General features: G+C 38.0%; 1 protein-coding gene across 6 annotated transcripts in view; it reads left to right on the top strand.

Annotated features, from left to right (window-relative positions):
* Window positions 1–15,522, top strand: part of GNB1L (G protein subunit beta 1 like) — a 61,257-nt gene that overhangs the window by 23,703 nt on the left and 22,032 nt on the right. The window contains exon 1 of one of the 6 annotated variants that reach the window (XM_057415006.1): window positions 7,722–8,585. The exons of the other annotated variants lie outside the window; for them this stretch is intronic. The gene's annotated coding sequence lies outside the window, so the exon portion shown is untranslated. Of the gene's footprint in view, window positions 1–7,721; window positions 8,586–15,522 lie in introns of those variants that run through there. 6 annotated transcript variants of the gene reach the window in all.

Below are 15,522 nucleotides of genomic sequence, written 5' to 3'. Positions count from 1 at the left end.
GGAGACTATCTGGGGAAAAAGTCCTAGTTAGTGCTAGGAGGTGTCAGAAGTAGACCTGCAAACAAGATATATCAAAGATTTTGAGTGTACACAGGATGGATTGTGGAGAAGGCACATGAACCCACTTAACGTGGGGTTTTTTTGTTTGGCGCTTTTTTTTCCCACAAAATAATGAGATAAAGTGAGCACAGCCATAAATGTGAGAGAACAGGAGCCATTTAGGAATGAGGTTGCTCAGAGCTATGTCTTTGCAGACCTCTGTAAAGATGTGGATTCTCAGTTCGAAATCAAGAGGAAGAAGGACCTATCACAAAACTGCTTTGTATGCCTTCTGCAGAATAAAGAAAATGTATTCAAGAACCCAATATCATGGTCTGTTTTGCATTGGCCATTAATACCAGGGGCAAAGCAGATTGATTTCTTCTGTGTTCACTCTCCTGGTGTGTAAAGTGCTGAGCTATGATGCTGCCTTTGTTATTCTGCACAAATCAATGCTAATACCTTCATTAAGTCAGCAGCAGAGGAAGAAAAATACAGTTTTATCACACATCAGTAGGCCTCCATTGTCCAAGCATTTAGTGGGATTCTCATTGTTACTATCAAAAATTCCAAATTAACTTGCCGTATTCTGGAGGCAGGAGAGAATGTAGGCTGCCTGCTTCCACTTGGATATCATGTGATGTCTTCTCTGGTTTTAATTTGTATTAATTTATAAATGTTAGGTGTTCTAAGCCATGTAAAAAATTTAAGTGTAATGACCTTGAAGCTACAGGTTCATTACAAAGCTAAACCTCTACCTAATTTCAGGTCAGTTTTATCTCCTTTTGTACGGTGGCCAGCTGGGGAAGGAAGGATTTTGTAAAGACTTGTAGAATCTATGCACTTGTGTCTATGTTCTGACCTAGCTCCATTGCACTGACTAAATAATTGTTGGCAAGTTCAAGCTGTATAACTAGAAGGTTATGACTTTACTAAATGCCATGAGCCAATATATTTTAATGGATAAGGAAAATGACCTTAATAGAAAAATATGAGACTACTGAAGTTGTAAAAGATTATCACTCTCTTTTGGTTGTATCTCTTTCCAAGACTTTCTGTCTGCTAGGATCAGAACACTTGGTGTATGGGACTGTTGGCTTGGAACATGGAAGTGTATGAGTCTGTATCAGTGATGGCTTGTTCCAATGGGATGTTGCCCGGTGCAATGGCCCATGTAGCAGTCTCTCCAGAAGAGGTATAATCAGTGCACCCAGCTTCTGTCTGCCTCCTTTTTCCTCCATCTGCCTTGTTACAGTTTGCATGTCTGGCCTGCCAGTATTTGAATGTTTGCTCTAATAAATTTTGTCTTCTGTGATGGGCCTGTTTGACCTTCTGAAGCTGTACTTTGAGTTCTTGCACCTACATTAGACCCTTTGGTTATTTTGTCCTCTGACATACGCGATGATGCCACATTGGTTCCCAGCTGAGTGAACGTGTTACTGTGTGACTGGACGGGATGGGCTGGGAGGGAGCTGGTTAATAGAAGCCTTTGGCTTGCCGTGGTGGCACATGCTTTTCCTGCAGCACAGCACCGTGGCCTTTCTTTTGCACTCTGATCCCTTTCCCCAGGTGCAGAGGGCTCTCCACCCAACTTGCAGTAAGTTTCAGAGAGCAAGAGGGCCCATAGATAAACAGGTGGTACACAGTCTTAACTGCAGGAAGGTCTCTAGCCTGGTACTGTTACACAGCATTTACACTCTTTGCATGAGATTTGCCATGTCTGCTCTTGGGAACAGTTTGACCTTATCGAACAAGGCTCTCAAATTTGAGAGTAATTTGGAGCATGTGAAACACTCAGGAGTTTTTAATTTTTACTTTTTTCTTTTCTCCTTTTTTTTTTCTCAAGTTGTGTGTTTAGGCCCCCCACCTTTCACTTCAACAATTGAGGGTGTTGGTTATTTCCTCCCGTGTTTGTGTAAGAAAAGCTTTTTATAGTCCGTTTTTCCAGTTGGAGTATGTACTTCCTCCATTGCAGCTTAACACATCATTCTTCCCACTCCCTCCCAACCACTGAAGCTAATGGAAGACCTTTGGTTTTTTTTTTACTTAAAATAAAAATGGAGCTGTGGGGTTGGGAATGGTCATTATTCTTCCTTTGAAATGTGTTCTTCAACAAGTTGTGTTTTGCTCTTGGTGAAGGAGAAGCATATAAGGAAGCAAAGAATAATCATCTGCGTTTGGTTTATAGGACAATTTGTACTGGGCATTTGCAGCTCAGTTTTTGGTTAGCTGAAAACCTACCTAGAAAAAAGTCTGTCAGAAACATGAATGGGCCGCATTCTGTAAAAAATAAATAAATAAATAAACCAAGGTAATGCCAAATGTGAAGAATTTTTCAGTGTTGTTCATCCTGACTTCTGCAAGGACCACAGCTGAGGTGAACGCAGTCTAGGAGCCCAGCTCCTTCAGTGGAGAGGTGTGTGCAGGCATGGCCACTGTGGACTGAACTGTCTCACTGCTTCAGATCTTGAATATTTTTAGTCTGTATATAAGCTTTTATTTTTTCCAAGTGACTAGTTTTAAGGTGACATGGTAACTCTAAGGAGTCAAGGCAGAAATTCACACTTCTCTTTTCTCATACACTAGCTCTACTGTAAGCTTGCAGCGAAAAAAGTGGATCTGAGGGTTGCAGATCTGAATTGTGACACTGGGCCTAAGAATCCTTGTGCCTTAAATCTCTTGTCTCGCCACAGGATGGTTAAGGTCCTGACAGGTCATTTTTTAGTTCCTTTTGTATTCTGGGATTACCTGATGAAAATAACATTTTAAAGGCACTTGCTTATTTTATTGCTCCACTACTAAATAATTGACATCAGCACTTAGAGTTTAATTATAGTGATTTTATACCATGAGTGTTCTTTAGTGCCTGACAGTGTAATTGGGCATTTTTATAATAACCCCGTATTTATAAAAATTTTTGAGATTTGTGCCTTCCTGCTTGTGCCCATTAAATGTGGTTATCATTATCTAGTGACGACGTGTGTTCTTCCTAACTAGGATTCTCTTCTCTTTCACGCTGATACTATCTCCATGCTAGATTATTCCTGTCCCTAGCAGCACCTCGGGGCAGGAGTGGGAAGTAAATGTGTCCCATATGGCTGCTTTAGACAGCAGGTTTGGGTGTGGGGAGATGGGAAAGAGGAGACAATGGGGTGGAGCAACAATGGGGTCTTCGTGCCTAATCCTTCCTAACTGTCATATAAGTAGGGCAAGCAGAGGGAGAGCAAGGCCATGGCTTTTTTGTACCGTCAAGGTAGTTAGGAGTAATGTGGGAGTACATTGCATTCAGGTCAGGGTGAAATTATTTGTTCTCCCATGTGAGAGGAAGGGAGCCAGGGAGGAACTGTGACTGAGTCACCCACTCTTCCTGGAGCGCCTCCTGGGGTGGTGCCACTACATGCAGCCCAATACAAGACTGAGCCTGAAGGCTTGAACGAGCTGGTTGCAAATATTTTACAGAAGTCTTATTTTCTGGTAATTACTTTAATATGATTCAGTGTTTTCTCTTTTGTCTGATCTTGTTGATGAGCCTTCATGCCTGATCCTTCCCCCGCTGTCGTGGGAGCAGGGCAAGCATTCCCACACCATCTGTGCTGTTCCTGCTGTTTTCCCTCTTGGTTTCAGTGGCTGTGAGTAGGTGCATTTTGAAGTATCATTGCTGTTGAATGCAGCAGACCGAGAGTGTGTCCTTACAGAAAAATGGCTGATCCTGGAGCTCATCTTGTGAACCCTTTGAAACTACTAAACTGATTCAGATTAGTGGGGATAAGGCAGTTTGCAAAACTAGGGTCCAGGTGCTGTTTGCCAGTTCACATTTGTAGTGATTCCCAAAATTACAGCTGCTGTGGAAACCTGGAACTTTGTTTCTGAGGCAAGTGTTGTGTACGAACTGAGTCCAAAGCACCCAGTGCTCAACAGATATATGAAGAATGGGCAGGATTTAGGTTCCAGTGGGTCACCGACACTATTTACTAGAGACTAGTAATAACAGTGAACAGACTCATTCCGTTCCCAGATCTCTAGGGTTTTAAAAATCCAGCAGAACCAGCAAAATATATAAAGCCCAGCCACTGAAATCCAGCCAAGTTTTGTAAAGATTACAATGGTAGCTTCAATTAAATATAAATTGTAAACTTTAAATGTACAATTTATTTAAAAGGATTTATTTTGCCAAACCATAAATGTGCCACTAACTAAAACAAGATATAACAGATTAAGAAATCTGAGTTTATACGGTTTAGAAAAAACCTTTCAGATATTTTTAATGCTTTTGTTTAACCATGTGATTCATATTTAATCCTGGTTAGACCAAAGTCATACATACATATCTTTGTAGCAGGCTGTACATTTCTCATAAGCAATTGACTGGCCGGTGTTATCATGTATGTTCAATTCAGATGGTGGAGAAAGGTGTAAAACACAACTCACTTGCGTAATCTTTTGCATGTAGTAGAAAAAAAAAATCTGTCTCATACCTACAAGAAATACATGGGTGCTCATAATTCATATTATCTCATAAAATTTAGAAGAGCATTCAGAGACTGCAAATGCAGGTAATTTATGTATAAAACCTCATCCATGAAGAATTTATTGCCATAGCAGGTATAATGTACTTTGGCACAGACTTACTCCCTGAAAGTAATACTTGCAAATTTGAAAAGGGAACATACCAAAGACCTTGCAGGTTAAACTATAATCTGGTTTTATACAAAAGACATTATTATGAAGACTTTTGTGTTTGAGAGAGCTGAAGCCAGTTGCTAAATCAATGTTCCATGGCTACTGCAGATGTGTGCAGATATCTTCTCTATGTGAGTAGTCTCTTTAAAATCAGTGTCGGTTTTGTGGTGCTACCTTTGTGTAATTATTGATGTATGTAAGTATTTTGGACCTTAGTGGGAACTGAGGAAACTGCAGAAACTTTTATATAAAACATTTGGATGTGTAGTATCTACAAATTAGTGTCTGCTTTGCGGAGGTAGTTTGCTAGCAGCTTCATGAAATCCAGATCTCATTTCCTCCTGCAAGGACTGCACTGGGAACATGGGGCCTTATCTTTCTCTCCACACTTGGACAAAACTGCCTGATTAGGGCCATGGGATCCATCCATCTTGTTGCCATTTCTGGGTGACCACAGGGAGAGGTGGCTCTTGTGTCCTGGGAGATTCATGCTGCTAGACTTCGGCATGTGGTGGCATAAGCAAGGCTATGGTAGGGCTGTGGCTACATTGCAGAGAAGTTGTGAGCAGTCTTTGGGAGATTTCAGTTCTGTCTCCTCAGTGCTTGGGTGGCTCATGCAGCTGGAAGAAAGATACATTTCCTTTTGTTCTTCCTGCAGGGGTCTGATTTCTTGTTTTCTTTTGAGATTATATTGTGCACATATGCTTTTATAATTGTTGCCTCTTTTGACCCACTTTTACTTCCATGAAAGTTAACGACATGAAATGAAGGCAACCCATTGCCACTCCCAACATTTCTTCATAGTACAAAGTAGCCTTAAAATGGGGAAGGTTCTCATTTACTGTAAAATACACCACTTAAATGCATGTAGCTGGGAATGGAAAGAAACAGCTGCTGGCATGATATATTATTAGAGGGATTTTGGGCCAGGACAACAGGAGAAGGTACAGAGCTTATTGCTATAGAAATGGACCAGAGCTCTCAAGCATTGAAGTAGAACCGATAGGACCTTTAATCAAAAGATACACATTGGTATAGGGAAGCAGTTTGCTAGGCTTGGATGGACAGAGAACATTATCAATTCCTCTGGGATTTTAACTAGTAATTCCAGGAAGTCTAGGAGTTTCAGGAAGTGCTATTAAAATATTATGCTATTTCTTCCAAATATAGATCCTTGGACAGTACACTTACGCCTTTTCTGTTGGCTTGCCCTGCAGCAGAAATCTTCAACCATTGAGGGCAAAGATAACTTCCTTTGCCAGGTGTATTAGCTGGAATTATATCTGTTGCAGAAAGAAGTAACTTCTCTCTTGAGAGTGACCTGTGATTTTTGAGGTCAGTGAAGATTTGTCTCAGTGAGGATGTCATTTTGCTACTAAGGAAAACCTCACTGGGCTCATATATGAAATACTATGTTCAGTTCTCTGCTTTTCCAGATGAAGCTAGTGCAGTTAGAGATGGTGCAGAAAATGGCAGCTGGAATGATAGAAGGAAATGGAGTAACTGTCACAGGAGGAGAATTTGAATAGGATGATACTCTTTAGTTTAGAAAAAGACAGATACTTATCAGTGAGATTTACGAAATCATGAGAGTGATGAAAAAGTTGAATATGAAAGTGTTGCCCTCCAAATCCTACAATGCAAGAACCAGAGGGCACTTAGTGACTGTAGTAGGAAATAAGGTTTAAAACAAATAAAAGAAAAAAACTTCATTTTCTGAAACTTCAAATACAGATTTTTTATTTTTTATTTTTATTTTTTTTGCCACAGGAGTATTGGCAGTGGTATCAGCAGGTTGCAATGGTATCAGCAGGTTCCAAAGGCACCAATTTCATAGACAGCAGGACTACAAATGGACAGTGAGATTATGTGCCCTGTTACATCACTAATAGAGCAATTGTGCAAGCAGGACTATGGGGGGAATGGACTGCAAAAGCAGTCAAGCTTCTTCTGTCTTTTCTCTAAATAGCATCTCTAAATAGCATGCCACAGTTGCATTCAGGATACTAGGCTAGATGGACCAGTTGTCAGACCCTGCAGGGCAATTTTTTCTGCAGTACTAGAACCATACAATGTTTTTTGTTGAAAGATTCTTGTTAGTACATTGAATTCTCACAGGATAATAAAAAAATGGTAGCAAGTGTGTTAATATTGCATTGTTGATACCTGAAATATTAATGTATTTTAAAGTCTGATCCATTGATAGTCAAATGCCTTCCTGTTACTGTACATGTAACTAACATGGCATTTACTTGGAAAACGTACAACTTAGAAAATGAATTTTAAGTTTGTGTGTTTATTTTTTTTGGCAGTGAGTTTTAGTTATCTCTGAAGTGAAAAGCTATCCATGTGCAGTGAAGCTGTATGGTGCCATGAGTACTTTAGCAGGATGGTATGCAGGACAAGAATGTAGGAAGCTGAATTGGAGTAGTTTCTTCATGCTCCAGTATTGTGTGCTACTGAGATGTCTGTGCTAGTTCCAAGCAGGCTGAGAGAATGAGACAGAAGGACTTCGGGCTGACCACATCTGCAGACCAGGGGCCCCTGTGCCCTGTGGGATGTGATCTCTGTTCCAGGCTCTGGGCTTTAGTGATATCACAGAGCTGCAATGACATCCCTGCAGGTTGGGTCATCCTCCCTGTGCACGCTGTTCAGTGCCTGCCCAGCTCCTGATCAGACCCTAAATATTTAGGCTCCCGCTTCTTCTACAGTATCCAGCAATTTTATTCTTTATTTTTAAAATCTATTTAGTTATTGTTTGTTATTAATATCTGCAGCATTTAGAGCAGACCTGCAAAGAGGAAAAAAAGAAACAACCAACTCACCAATTCACTTTAATGTAGGACATGAAAAGTTCTTTAAAATGTTGTGGGTTTTTTTTTTGTGATAGAAAATAATTGTCTTTTGTGTGCTTTATTTTTTGTAACCTTAACCATATCAACAACAACATTGTCTGTTTTAATTAGAAGATGTGGGCTTTGTTAACATAGAGGCTTTGAATATTTGTGTATCTTCTCTGCTCTGGGCACCAGCTTTTAGTTGAGATACTTAACACTAGCCATAAACTACCAGCGCAGCTCAGGTCGGCTCATGATATCTGAGGAAACTGGTAGCACTCTGCTGTTGATGAGAAATCCAGTGTAAGCAAATCCTCACTAGTAGTCTCAGATGTGCTGTTGGGAAACATGTTTGGCTTTTAATCAGAAGAAATTGAGTGTTTTGTTCTTAAGATTATCTATTTTATTCTGTTGTGTCAGTTAAATGAATGTTAACACGAAGAGCTTAAAACTGACTAAAGCCTCAGCTAATTGAGCTTTGGTTCCGTGAGAGTTTCGATGTCATCCTCTTTTTTGTTTTCCTGTTTTCTGGGGAAGTACTTCAGCTATAGGGCAAAAGTAAACAAAATAAACCTTTTAGATCTTCTTCACACTTAAATATATTTGTTCATATTCTTAGTTACTGTTTACTTCTTGCAAATTTATCTCAGTCTGAAAAAAAATCAGATGTATTGTTTTCTTAACAAAGATTTGACCTTCATCTTCATAGACACGGTTTCACTATTTTTCCTCTCAGCCTTTAGTTCAAAGGAGCGCTTCTAAGCACGCAGGCAAAACCCAGTTCTATTGTATAAAATAGAGATGTGTGTTTTATATCACGGGAGTTTAGAGAACAATGCAAAGGTCAATTGTGTTGCTTGCTCTCCTGTCACATGATGTGGGTGTGTATATGAATGCATCCCTGGAATTCCACTGTGGGATCTGCATCTTTGAAGCTGATGCTAAAATTACTGCCGAGGCTCTTCCAAAGGCGGATACTGATGAAGATTCAATGAAATCGAAGGTCGCCAGTCTGGTAGGCGTTGAAAGGTACCTGGCTATGATACTATTTCTGATTTAATAATGCGAATGGGAGGCTAGCCCTTTGTAATAATTAGGACTAATTACTGAAGAGGTGTTGACAGATGGGCTAAGAGGAAACAAACTGCCTTTATCCAGTGGCTTAGAGTCAGATTACTAGTCTTGTGTTATCTGTTTCTCAGAAAGTAGAAGCTTCAATCATTCACTAAGTCTTCAAAGGGGAAAGGGATCCTAACAATATACAGGATTTGGGGTGAAGCTATGAAATAAGGCTTTGACTCAAAATGGCTAAATTAATCTCCTTTCCGTAAATTATCATACTTTTAAAGTTTGAGTTACAGATGGAGAATCTGATTGTAGTTCTGAAAAATACGTGAAATCAATATCGATGACTGTCCTGTCATTATTTGTTGTCACTGCTCCTGCTCATGGATTAGTTTAAACTCAGTTCCTTGCTGTTACTTATATTAATATGAGTTCTTTGATTCCCTCTTATGCCATGTGTGGTACCCGCCCAGAATGGAGACAAGGGAAAATATTCAGCACTCTTACGTTGTTTGTTTTATGCAGATGTTGTACCTGCTCAAAAATCAGAAAATACATCTGCCTGGCTTAATTATGGTTATTTACCTTTTTAGGAGACAAGAATTCACATTTTAGGAAGAAACCAAATTACAGTATAGTGGCATTCAGGCATTTACTGAGAAATTCCTCGTTGAAGTAGCCTTTCCTTAAAAGGTATTTCTTCTCTCCTTTTGGATGTACATCCACATGAAGTAAGTAGATACGATTGTCCAGTGTAAATGCAATTAGCAAAGACATTCAGGGGTTAATGCTTTGTCACTAGAATGAGACTCAGTGTGACTTACTTTAGGCAAATGATTTAAAAGTCCAGCAACCCTCCATCTTCTCAAATGACTGCTTTTAAGTGGATTTCGTCCCACTCCACGATATATTGGTCCTGTTTTTCTGAGAAGCATGAGGTAAATATGGTTGCATTTGTAAGAAGAGGTAGCCTTCAATTATTTATTTACTTTTAACAAAAGAGACCTTTTAATTAGTGTTTAAATATTTATAACAGTTTTATTGTGCTGTAAAATCGGTTATACTTTGATCTAGATTTTCTGGTTTGAGATAATACGGTTGGTAAAAGTTTTCCTAATGAATTTGGTCAGAACATGACATAATCTGATTATCTGATGAAAGATTGACACTTCAGTTCCTGCCAGCATAGAAGTGTGGTACAATAGGGGGCTATTCAACACACATTCAAAGATGGGAGTTCAAGTTCAGCTACTGCAGAATTGTTCAAAGTTTCAAATTAAGGCAGTAAAACAGTTTTGCATTTTTAAATACATTTTTAGTCAGGAGTAGTTTATTGTGGATGAGAGGAATGAAGCTTGTTGTTACATGTGTAGACTATGTAACTCTGGTTTGTAACTGGTTTTATTTCTCTCCAGTTGCTAAACAGTTGTTAGGCTTACTCCTTAAAACACAGAGAAACTAACTGACCAGAACATTGCAGACATAGGAAATAGTACTAAGAACTGGGAATCAAGCATCAGTCAACTGCTGTTGAATGTAGGACCAGCCTTTTATTAATATCCCTCATGTTACAACAATTTATTTAACAAATTGCTACTTTTATCTCAGAGCCTTGGAGATGAGCATATTTAACTAATGTATCCTACGTGTCTATGCAAAGTGAATATAAACTTATCAAACTGGCGTGAAAGAACAATTGTGGGGCTGTATCTGAGGTGTAAGCTTAGTTTAAACTGTTAAAATAAACATATTATTATTATTATAATATATTCAGGTAGTATTTGCCTTGTAAATGCCATTCCTGTTTGCACTGGAATTATAGTGATTCATATTAGATTTCTTGGACTAATTTGCTCTCCAGTAACTTGGCTTATCCAAATGCTTATGCTGTATTGGATGGGAATCCTGATAGACAAAAGACACATACTATTCATGATTAAGCTTAAATTTTGGGGGATATTTCATAGCATAAAAATACTCTATAATCTGTACCTTTGAGTCATATATTTAAAAGTTATATACATAACGATAAGTCTACCCTTTTTTAAATACTGAAGGAGTTCTTACAGGAAGTAAAATGTATGTACCAAATGGTATGTTCTTTACCGAAATGCAGTTGCTTCTGACATTGAGAGTTCGTTGAAGGATTTAAAGTTTTATCCTAATCATAGAATCATAGAATGGTTTGGGCTAGAAGGAGCCTTCAAAGGTCAGTGAATTGATGCAGATTGAAGTACTGTCCACATTGCTTTGTTTCTTAAAACACTATGTGGCGTGTGAATCTCACTGGCTGTGGAAGGGGACTGCATGCCTGGAGTCAGTGAGTGGAGTTCTAACCCCAGTTCTAGTGACTGCCACCTTAGGAGGTCACTTACTGTCCCTGCATCAGTTTATCTACAAAGAACAACCTATAGTAATGCTGGTCTCAGAGACAGACTGTAGTTTACACAGAAGCAGAAACCTTCCAAAGAGAAAATGCTGTATGAAGTACTGGTGTAAAGACTGAATCCTGCAAACCCTTCCTTGTGTAAGACACCTTACGAATATCATCTGGCGGCTTGGACATATTAGATCAGATCCAAAATCTGGAATTTGAAACATGAGCAGGGTACAAATAGGAATTACCTTTGGTTATTTAATACTCCTGTGTTTACATTAATTTATCTCATATATTATTTGGAATTTCAAAGTGTATTTTTTAACTGTTAGGAAACAAATGTTGAGAATATAAGCATGGAGTAGGAAACGGGTACAATACTTTGATATAAATGTATATCCCGCTATGGCAATGCTGGTAAAATACTTACCCTGTTCAGTCAAGGGCAGAATCTTATTTTCCCTCTTTTAATGGACATGTATTTTGTGAAGGTATTTTGTACTTGTCTTAATTCCATCAAATGTAAACTGCATGATTAAAGTAAAGGAAGTATTTTGGAAAGCACTGTCAGAGCTCAATTTGCAGTGCATTTTAATTTAATTGCCTACCTCTTCAAGGCGTCTCACTCTTGGTAAGGCATATACAATAGGGGGTTATTTCATAAGCGGAAGAAAGCGTACAGCCAGAAAAACGAGCAGGAGTTTTAAAAGTACATGTAAAGTAGGTTGTTTCATTGTGTCTTCATAAGAGTCACTACTCAGCATCTCCTCCCACCAAAGAAGAGAATTCTCCTCTTTGGAGAACTTTCTGTTTGCAGGAGCTGTGAATTTCAGGGTTGGTTCATATTCAAAGAAATTTGAAGGCACCTGACTTTTAAATGATAGTCATATTTACTTTGAATATGCCCAAAGCAAAATAAAATACAACATTACTAAATCCATGTGTAATAAAATATTAATGTATTTATCTTTTATCAGAGTTTAATCCAAAAATAATATTTATAGAGTAGAAAAATAATTTATATACTTTTGTTTTAGTTGAATCTAAGATAATGATGCAAAATTAAAATGCAGTCTTGTAAAACTTACCGACATACTGAAATGAATGTAATTTTTAGGTAAGTATGGAAATAGTTTTTGATCTATTCTCTCTTATTGTTCACTGTATCGTGCTAGATCCCAAGCAGAGCTCAATGTCAATGGAAATAACTGTATTTCTAGCAACTCTGGATATGATCCTGTCCATCAGGAACCAATTGATAAATCATTGTGTGATTTAGAAGCATGTTAATTTACTATAGATTATATTTTTATTATGTAATATCACGTTACATACACATTTCCTTAATACAAGAAACTCTTAAGTTATATTTCACACTTTGAAGAAAAAAGGATAGTAGTAAAAATTTCATGTGATTTGTGCTGTGTTCCATGTTCCTATGCCCTGTGGGAGGAAAAGAAAAGTAATAGAACAGACAAATAAATAAATGTGGTGTTGAAACTGGCATGACAGTTTCTGCTCTTGCACAACGGAACTGCAATCAATTTATTGTCTTCATTGGTCAAATGCCAGAATAACAGTATAATATTATACAAGAGTAGATTAATTAAAGTGTAATTAAAATGGAATAAATTAAATAGTCATAAAAGTTTGTCATGGGAAAAATATGTGTTTAGAATTAATTAGTTTTCAAATAAAGTGATATTTTAATTGCTCATAGTTACAGAATCCTTAATTGCAGACATATAATTCTGGCCCAAATAACGTCAGTTGCTGTAACAACTTGATGCATTTCTTCTCTGTCAATTCTTTTTAATAGTTTGTTACTAAACAAGATTATTGCAGGAATGTCTGCTAAAATGTCTGGAAGATGTTTAATTAAGCCCATGCTATCTGAGGACATTATTAGCTCTTGGAACCAAAAGATTTGTAGCTGATGCTGCACTATGCAGCACCCCTAATTAAGGAGGATGGGCAGACAGAGCCCCGTGGCTGACAGATTGCTATGCACCGCTGAACTGGAGGCTACTCAAAACAATCATTGGATGGTCCTTGGCTTATCAATTTTCTGCTAGATTACAATGATTTATCAAGTGTACCAACTTAAATTCATTTGGAATCTAGTGGTATGCTATATAGAGACAGTCGTATAGATACTTCTTTTCATTTATATTGTGCATTTCCATATTCTTCAAGTTTTCAAAGTGTTTAGGCATTTGTTGTCTTTGTTTGTTTGTTTGCATTAATTTTATGGAGAGTGTGTTGCAAAGTTGAACTATTGTGAGCTTTTATGCCTGCTTTCTTTCTCCAAACAAGGCTGGCTGTAGTTATATCATCGCACTTTACCAAGCAAATAATGGTTTCAGAAAGTAAACGAGATGGGTGTCTTTTCCCTCATCTACAAAAGAAACCTGTTTATTAAACACTAGAATTTCAACTGATACTGCTGCATTTCATGCTAAATTTTAGACTCCCCTATTAAAAGCTAGTGCAGTGACATGTGAGGCAGTGGCTCTCATGTTTTCAGACACCATATTTTTGGCATAAATGTGTCCATGATATTTGGCTGTCTCCAAAATGTTTACTTCAGTAAGATTTGCAATGCCCAAAATGTTTAACTGTGCTAACAAAGGTCAACCAGCTGATAGCTGAGGGTGAATATGTCAGAATGAAAGACCGAAAAAAAATTATCAGTCCGACACAGTGGGAGTATTAGAATGATTAATGTTTATGTTAATTTATGGCTTTTACATGTTGATTAATAGCTTTTTGTTTCAGTGACCAAAATGTGGAAGTGGCAATGAGATCCATATGCTAACTCGGTGTCTTTCAAATAATTACAGTAACTCTTAGGTTTGTTCCCAGGCTGAATTTATGTTTTCATATAGAAAATAATCGTTGTACAGTGACTTTTTAAAAAACCCTGCAGATGGAGGTCCCAGCCTGGGTTTGGTGTTCCTGAAGGTGAAACACTGACATCCATATACATTTTCCTTGTACACTTCATTATTTAAAATCATAATATATTGTGGCTTAGGCTCATTCAGTCGGCGGATGCTAGGAGACAAAAAAAGGTGTTAACACTGTGAGGAGCCATTATCTGAGTGGAAGTCATTAAAAAGCTGTTGCATTGCATGATGGTTATTATTCATTTTCTGTTTCCATCAGATTTCTTGGCATATCACCAATTGCTGATAAGCAGTTTTGTTTGCTATCTGTCCATTGACTATTACAATTAAAATGTGGAAACAACGTTTCCACAGACATTCGTTGTCTAAATGTTAGGAGCGAAGGTAATTTTTCGGGAGCTCCTGAGAGAGGATGAACTCCTAACTTCCCTTGAAGTCCATGGGAAATGGAGGTGCTCAGCACTTCTCAAAGTGAGACTTCTGAAGTGGTTTTCTAAGCAGGCAGTCACTGTTAGTCATTGGAAATTATTTGGTGACTAGTTAGAATGAAAGCTCTGATGGCATTTAGTGTTCCCAGCTCTAAAAGGAAAGGCTCTTGTCAGCTGTAATGTTGGCTGTGTGGCAACAGGTTTATGATATCAACTAATAGAGGATCGTGTAGCTCTATCATATCCATGCATTCTCTTTCACATTGATTTGTCTCTAACTAGCAAGGTTTGCAAGCAAGTGAATTCCATCTAGAAAAATGAATGCAGCATCTAGATACTGTACTTTCCAGTGGAAACACAGGCTTAGGAATGCTCCTGTGAATGCATGAGTCCACCACTGTGATTCTGTGTTTTTTTTCTTTCATATGAAATGTGTACATCACTGTGCCAAATCTTTACTTTGGTAGTCATGGGTAGGTGGTAATACAGAAAATAACGAATTTAAGAGAAGGCATTTGGTTATCCTTACTTGAAAATTAAGAGTTCTTTGTTAGTGTATTCTACTGGTTAAATCAGAAATTTCTGCTAATTCTAATTTCTGCTTGAAATCAATTTCTAGATTTTAAGCTTTCTATTGATTTCTATTTTCCACTTGAAATTTATTTTTAATTAGCTTTGAAGAAATCCTTGAAGTATAATACAATTTGTATCTCAGTTTAGGACCAAAGATAGCAAAGGGAGCTTTAAACTAAAAGCTGCGCTGTTAGTTGACTATGTTTTCATATATTGTGGATCTGTGACCTTTGCAGTTATTTGTGTAGCACTCCTCCATCTCTTAATCTGTGCAGTTGCTATACAACCTTCTACCAGTTTTACTTTTACTAGTGCATATTTCTGCCTTTGCACACAACAGGTACGGTGTGTTTCAGGGAACTGGTGTACAAACACAAAGAGCAGGCTGCCTGGCTTTATGCTTTGAAATTTATCCAGAGTGGCTGTTTCTTCCTGAAGTGTTTTGTATGTGTTAGCTTGTTACAGTACACAAAAAGGTATTTCTTTGTATAGTCAGTTACTTTTCACCTCAGGTGTAAAGAGATTTCTTCAGATGATGGTCTTGCAACATCCCTTTCTATTGCTGACGTCCCTGTTTCAGTGTGTTCTGTCATTTTTTGATTTGTACATGCAAA

Source organism: Pezoporus wallicus, unplaced genomic scaffold (genome assembly GCF_028554395.1).
Source record: "Pezoporus wallicus isolate ANWC-B61680 ecotype Strahan unplaced genomic scaffold, APGP_CSIRO_Pwel_v1 contig_8047, whole genome shotgun sequence".
Taxonomy (NCBI): domain Eukaryota; kingdom Metazoa; phylum Chordata; class Aves; order Psittaciformes; family Psittacidae; genus Pezoporus; species Pezoporus wallicus.
The sequence above is the reverse complement of the archived record's forward strand: the minus strand, read 5'-3'. Positions and strand labels throughout refer to the sequence as shown.